Source organism: Triticum aestivum, chromosome 5D, assembly GCF_018294505.1.
Source record: "Triticum aestivum cultivar Chinese Spring chromosome 5D, IWGSC CS RefSeq v2.1, whole genome shotgun sequence".
Classification (NCBI taxonomy): domain Eukaryota; kingdom Viridiplantae; phylum Streptophyta; class Magnoliopsida; order Poales; family Poaceae; genus Triticum; species Triticum aestivum.
The window spans coordinates 157,249,651-157,255,870 of NC_057808.1; the positions used below are offsets into that span (position 1 = coordinate 157,249,651).

The 6,220-nt window shown below is 47.5% G+C and overlaps 1 long non-coding RNA gene across 1 annotated transcript; it reads left to right on the plus strand.

Moving 5' to 3' along the window:
* The first annotated feature begins 1,343 nt into the window (after positions 1 to 1,343).
* On the plus strand, positions 1,344 to 4,232 carry LOC123124507 (uncharacterized). The gene is made up of 4 exons (XR_006461110.1): positions 1,344 to 1,686; positions 3,031 to 3,148; positions 3,250 to 3,668; positions 3,778 to 4,232. It is a non-coding gene; the product is annotated as an uncharacterized lncRNA (long non-coding RNA).
* The last annotated feature ends 1,988 nt before the right edge of the window (positions 4,233 to 6,220 follow it).

Genomic DNA, 6,220 nt, shown 5'->3' on the forward strand with positions numbered 1-6,220 from the left:
TTCAGGGTGTGCAAAACCGAACAGGAAACCAAAAACCGAACCAAAAAAACCAAACTGAACCGAATTTTCGTTTTTTTAGGTTACGGTTTCAGTTTCAGTTTTCGATTCTTGAAAACATTTAGCATTTGGTTTTTTCGGTTAGAAACCGAAAACCGTTCGGTTAAACCGAAATAACCGAAGTTCGCGTCTGTGTGCAAGAATATGAGCTGAGCCCTTCACCACCCTTTCTTTTATAGCCATCCGCTCACCCCGCTGTAGCTCAATAGGCGAGGTGGTACTAAATCTCTACAGCTCGAACGAACCGGAACCAGGGCACATCACATGCGCTTATTTGGGCTCAAAGTATCCAGCCCATTCGGCCACTTTGTCTAGCGATCCACCACGCGCGATGTCATCCTAGGCAGTCGATCGCTAAAAAAGGGAGTTGATCGCTCAAAAAAAGAAGGATTGGCCTGGGTTGAGAGCTCGTGGCCGCGTGGATGCGCAAGATTTTTCTGTCATTCCATTTTCTACTTCCTCCCTCATTTAATAAATCATATCTACTGCCATTTAATCAATACCAAATCATGTCGACCTCCGACACCTACCTAATCTCTCATATTTGCTGCTATCTAATGCATATGGCTAAATCATGGCTGTCATCTAATTACCCAATCTACGTACACATTTCTCACAAGAAAATCTAACCTACATACATCTCATGAACGAAAGCATGTGACCAAATAAATTTTTTTGTATACAAATTTGCGTCAACTTTGGTTATTTTGGTTATTACCGAAACCGAACCGAAATTAAATAGTTATTACCGAAACCAAACCGTATCTACGTATAAAACTGTATAAACCGAAGTATAAAGACTATATAAACCGAACCGAATCAAACCGAAAAAACCGAATGCACACCCTGAGGTAAACTACTCATGCTTCATCGTAAGGGCGATAGAGTTGATGTACAAGCCCTCCGTGATTGAATCCCCCTCTGGCAGGATGCCGGAAAAGGCCTCTAGATGGGATCTCACGGGTACATAACGTTGTGGCGGTGGAAAAGTGTTTTTGTGGATACTTTTGGTGGTTTGGGAATATATCTTTCCCTAATAATAAAGCACGGATCGACTCCTTGGGTTCACCATCATAATACGCTTCTGCCCGTGAATTTACATTTTGAGTCGTATATAGTATTATTTTCGAGGTGGTACTAAAATTGTTTCGGTACAAAAGAATTCTGGTGTTACGACGTGTTGCCTGTCTGGGCCTGGGAAACGTCAATGCTAATGGGCCTTTAGAAACCTCCTCCCACCCCTTCTATCTTCTCTTCCACCCGAGAGCAAGGAGCAGCGACACGAGCACTTCTCTCAAACAGAAAAAGAAAAGGGTTGAGCTAGAGTTTGAACCACCATCTCTTTGGCCTGCCCGCCGGCAGCACGCTGGCGAGCCTGGCGTCCGTGGAGGCGATGGGGGCGGGAGGAGCATGGGCCAAGGGGCCGCCCGCGGTGGGGTGCTGGGCCGGGCATGGCAGCACGGGACCCGTCGAGGACAGGGGCGCGTGTAGTGGGTGTTCCTCAGCTGCCCTGGGGTGGGCAAGGGCACCTATGCAGGCCGCCTCTTGCGGCTCCTCGGCGTGCCCCACATTGCCACCTGCGACCTCGTCTGCGGCGAGCTCGCCTCCCAAGGCCCCCTCTCCAAGCAGGTATTCCAGTTCCTCGCGCTCAATCTCGGGTCCTGATTCGTAGTAGTAGAAGAATTGATAGCCAGAGATCCCCCTGATGTTGACGACAGGGAGCCTAAGGATAGTTTTACCTGCAAGTGTTCCCCTGCATCAGCTACCAAATCGGCAACAATCATGGTGCTCTTAGTGCAGAAAGAGGGCTTAAATTTGTATGAGAGTCCACCAATCCGACCACATGGCTGCGTAATTCCTGTATCATCATCGGCTCATCGCAACCCAGCTTGCCACCATTAGTTCTAGATGATGCAATCCGTAGGTAGATGATGCATCAAAATATCGCATCCAGTTACACAACGCCAGGAGCTCGTTTTAGTGCAAAACCTCCCAAGGGAGAGCATACAATTGACAGCAACTAGGAAGCAGCATTGCTGCCCCATGCCATTAAGCACATGCTCTGCACTTCAGCAGTCATCACACCAGCACCAAACTAATTAAGGATATATACTGACTAACTGTTTTCCGTGCTGTTGGTTCATCGCAAACAAGCCAAATTAGTTAGCTTATTATAGAATAACTTTTTGAAACAAATACTATGGTTAACTCAGTCTGAAAACCCTCACAAGATTGTGAATTTGGTAAGATAATCCATCAGAGCTGATTATGAAACCTGAGTGCAAGGATGTGCAACTTGCTCGGTCGATGCCTTCAGCTTGGGGTAGATTGTTCCAACCCTTTTACTTTTGTGCCGCTACACTTCCAGTAGCAGAGGCATCGATGATTGATGACAAGGCCCAAATAAGACTAAGCTGGAGGTTGTGTACAGTTTCATAAAACAATGTGGCAGCTGCACTAGAGGACACCATGGCCGTCGCATTGCGTAGGTTCGCTGAATTTGATGAGGGGAGGGCATGGAGCTGAGAAGGTTGGATCGTGCTGTTGTTAGAATTCTCACTGTGTGTCAAACCTCCCAACGTAGCTGCTGTGTTCAGCAACTACCATGTGATGGACAGAGGCGGCGAGAGGCGCATCATCATGGTTGGACAACAAATTCTAGGCTAAACTTTGATGCTCAATCAGAGATTGAAAACAAGGTTGCAGTACAAACACTCTTGCTCAACTAATTTAAGCTCAGTGTTATCTGTTGATTAAACATCAGATATCCTCCCCAAAATGATACCATTGCACTGCACTGGATCTGACAAGGAGTGAATCCAGCAAGCTGTGTGATGGCACTTCCACATGCATAAGCTCCGTATCTCCGTAATTTTCCTTTTTCTGCATCTTTGCTTCCAAAGGTTGAGAAAGTATGTCTCATTTCTTCAGAATTTCTTGCATGAAGCTGACCGTTGTTTCTTCTTTTTTTAGGAGTTAAGGTTGTATTTCTGAGGGGAGCATGCCTATTACCTTGATTGAGTTGACTTTTGGCTACTATATTATTGTTACAACTTACCAGCGAAATTGAAAGAGATTCATGTCTGATAAGGTATTCTGCTTCAGTTGTATGCTTGCAGAGTATTTGTTTTCTCCATCCAAGTATTACTAAACTCTACCAAGTTTTAATGACACAACATTAACTTGTTATAGGATGCATGCAGATGGGGCAATGCACTCATGAGCTCGCCACTATGCTTATAACTAGCTTGTTCAATTTCTCCTGTGAGATCAAGTTACTTTGATGTGAATTTTCACAGCTCTTTGTGCTCTTTTCTTCTTGCTGAACTAATGTTTCCTCACTAGGAAGACGCTAATGATGAGCAACATTCCTTGGGACACGCTTAAAATTCCAAAGGACACGAGTGGTGTCCCTTCAAATGCATGTAGCTTCCAATATGTATTATTTAACCTTAGCGATTGTATTTATAGACACTTTGTGTTGCTTCTGTTTGTAGTTGCAGAAGTTTTAACGAGTCAGAGTAGCTTCCACATCTGTCGTTAGGGCTGACGATTGTGATTTTTGGCTTGTACTGAATAATTTTGGGAGCGGCTGGGTGATTACAAGCCAGGTAACTGAATGAGTCCTTTGGCCGCTGGCTAGCTAGTTGTTCGTATCTTACCATTATATGTCTTCCTCAGTACTAATTTGTGAATTATTTCTTTTTACGAACTGTGAAGAAGGACTGCATGTGATGAGTTAAGGGCTTAAGGCACAAGAATAACTACGACCATTTTAGCTCCAACAGTAAGTACACAACCAATCAACCATGCATTTTCACGACCCAGGTTTCTGAATTCTGGCTGGTTGGCTCACCGGCACAGCCACAAAATCTCACACAATCAAATTGCTAGCTACACAAAAAACGCTCGGATCTACGAGTAGAAATCCAAGGTAACACTTAGTGCCTACAAGTATTTACTTCATTTTTTATCTTCATGTAAAAAGAGAATGCAAGCTGAAATATACAGTCTACAGATTCCTCATGTATGTTCAATTTTCAGAATAGGAAGAACCAGACCGACAGCCCGTTAACTAGATTGGTTGAAGCAGCTGTTGGTGATTGTAGCAGAAATTCAAAATTTTCTACGCATTACCAAGATCAATCTATGGAGTACTGTAGCAACAAGGGGAAGGGGAGTGGATCTACATACCATTGTAGATCGCGATGCGGAAGCGTTGCAAGAAAGCGGATGAAAGAGCCGTACTCGTAGCGATTCAGATCGCGGTTGATTCCGATCTAAGCACCGAAGAACGGTGCCTCCGCGTTCAACACACGTGCAGCCCGGTGACATCTCCCACGCCTTGATCCAGCAAGGAGAGAGGGAGAGGTTGGGGAAGACTCCATCCAGCAGCAGCACGACGGCGTGGTGGTGGTGGAGGAGCATGGCAATCCCGCAGGGCTTCGCCAAGCACCGTGGGAGAGGAGGAGGAGGGAGAGGGGTAGGGATGCGCCGAAAAAGAGACGTTCTCATGTGTCTTGGGCAGCCCCAAACCTCAACTATATATAAGGGGGGAAGGGGCTGCGCCCCCTCTAGGGTTTCCACCCCCAAGGGCTGGCGGCCAGCCCTAGATCCCATCTAAGGGGGGCGGCCAAGGGGAGGAGAGGGGGGGGGCGCCACTAGGGTGGGCCTTAAGGCCCATCTGGACCTAGGGTTTGCCCCCTCCCACTCTCCCATGCGCTTGGGCTGTCAGGACCCTGATTCCAAGTCACACCGATCTAGCCTGTAACACCTCATATCACATTGCGGCCTCACGCACGGTACTCCCACGGGTGTCGCCTTACCATGGCCCGGGACCGTTTGCGCCTTTTGGCTCACGTATATGACAATGTCGCTAGCATCCATATGACAGAGAACCCGGGCCGACATGGCTAGTCGTGAACCCAAAGCGGCACTAACGTATGGGGACAGGCATACATGAATCAACATCGAACATGTCGGTCAGCAGCGTGTGAATCCGGGCTGAAGCACTGGGCTAACAGGACTCCGGGAACCCGGGCTGTAGCAGGCTAGGCAGGACTCCGGATGTCACCGTGTGACATTTCCCCGAAGGGACAGACACAGGAACGATATGACTCACATGCCGGCCAGTCAAGTGTCCAGAGCAGTAGTGCTGGGCTAGCAGGACTCCGGTGAACCGGGCTGTAGCGGACTACTATGGCTCAAGGAGGCACCAGACTGCATTTCCCCATAAGAGAGGCTGCTAAAGATAGACAACTAGATTGTCGGATCCCACACATACCAAGCATTTCAAACATACACACAATATGCTCGATATGCGCGAATACAACATGGCATCACAACAAAACTCTACAACTCAAGTACTTTATTTAAGGGGCTCCGGAGAGCCTTACATAACTTGTTCATACAGATAGGGGTCGCATGACCCAACACTCAAGTCATACAATCATACAAGCACATGCGGAAGCAAACTGTCTGGGTACAGACACTAGAAGAAAGAAGGCTTGACGAAGCCTGTCTATCTACATAGGCCCTTCACAAGCCTAGATCACCACCTGGGTGGCGCGTCACTCATCGTCGTCGAGTTCTACGTAGAACCCGTCAGAAGGGGCGGTGTTGTCGTCTGAAAACAGTAATTAAAGCAACATGAGTACAAAGGTACTCAGCAAGTCTTACAACAGATCCTACTATACATGCTCATTCTCAAGGAGGTAGTGGGGTTATTGCAGCAAGCCAGCTTTGACTCTTGGCTAAGCTATCCTACGGTACACCACTTGTGAAATAGTTTTCGCACACGAGTCCACTAATCACCATCTCAATACTCCACCGTGGATCCTCCCTCGTCATCCAACGAGAGGCCATCCGCGGTACTCACACTTATCTTGAGGCTTTTAGTAGTATCCATTTACTTGTCTATGAACTGCATAAGCGACCAAGTAGTCCTTTACCGCGGACGCGGCTATTCGAATAGTTTCATACCCTGCAGGGGTGTACTTCGTCACACACGCTCTCACCACTTATCGTCGCTACACGACGTGTACTCGGCAACCTTCAAGCGGAAGCCCAACGTGGGTGTCGGCCACAGCCTACCTAAACACTCGAGTCTCTAGTCCAGGTTTATCGCCTATTCGGGTTCCATCCGCAGGGAGTCCGGCCGAGG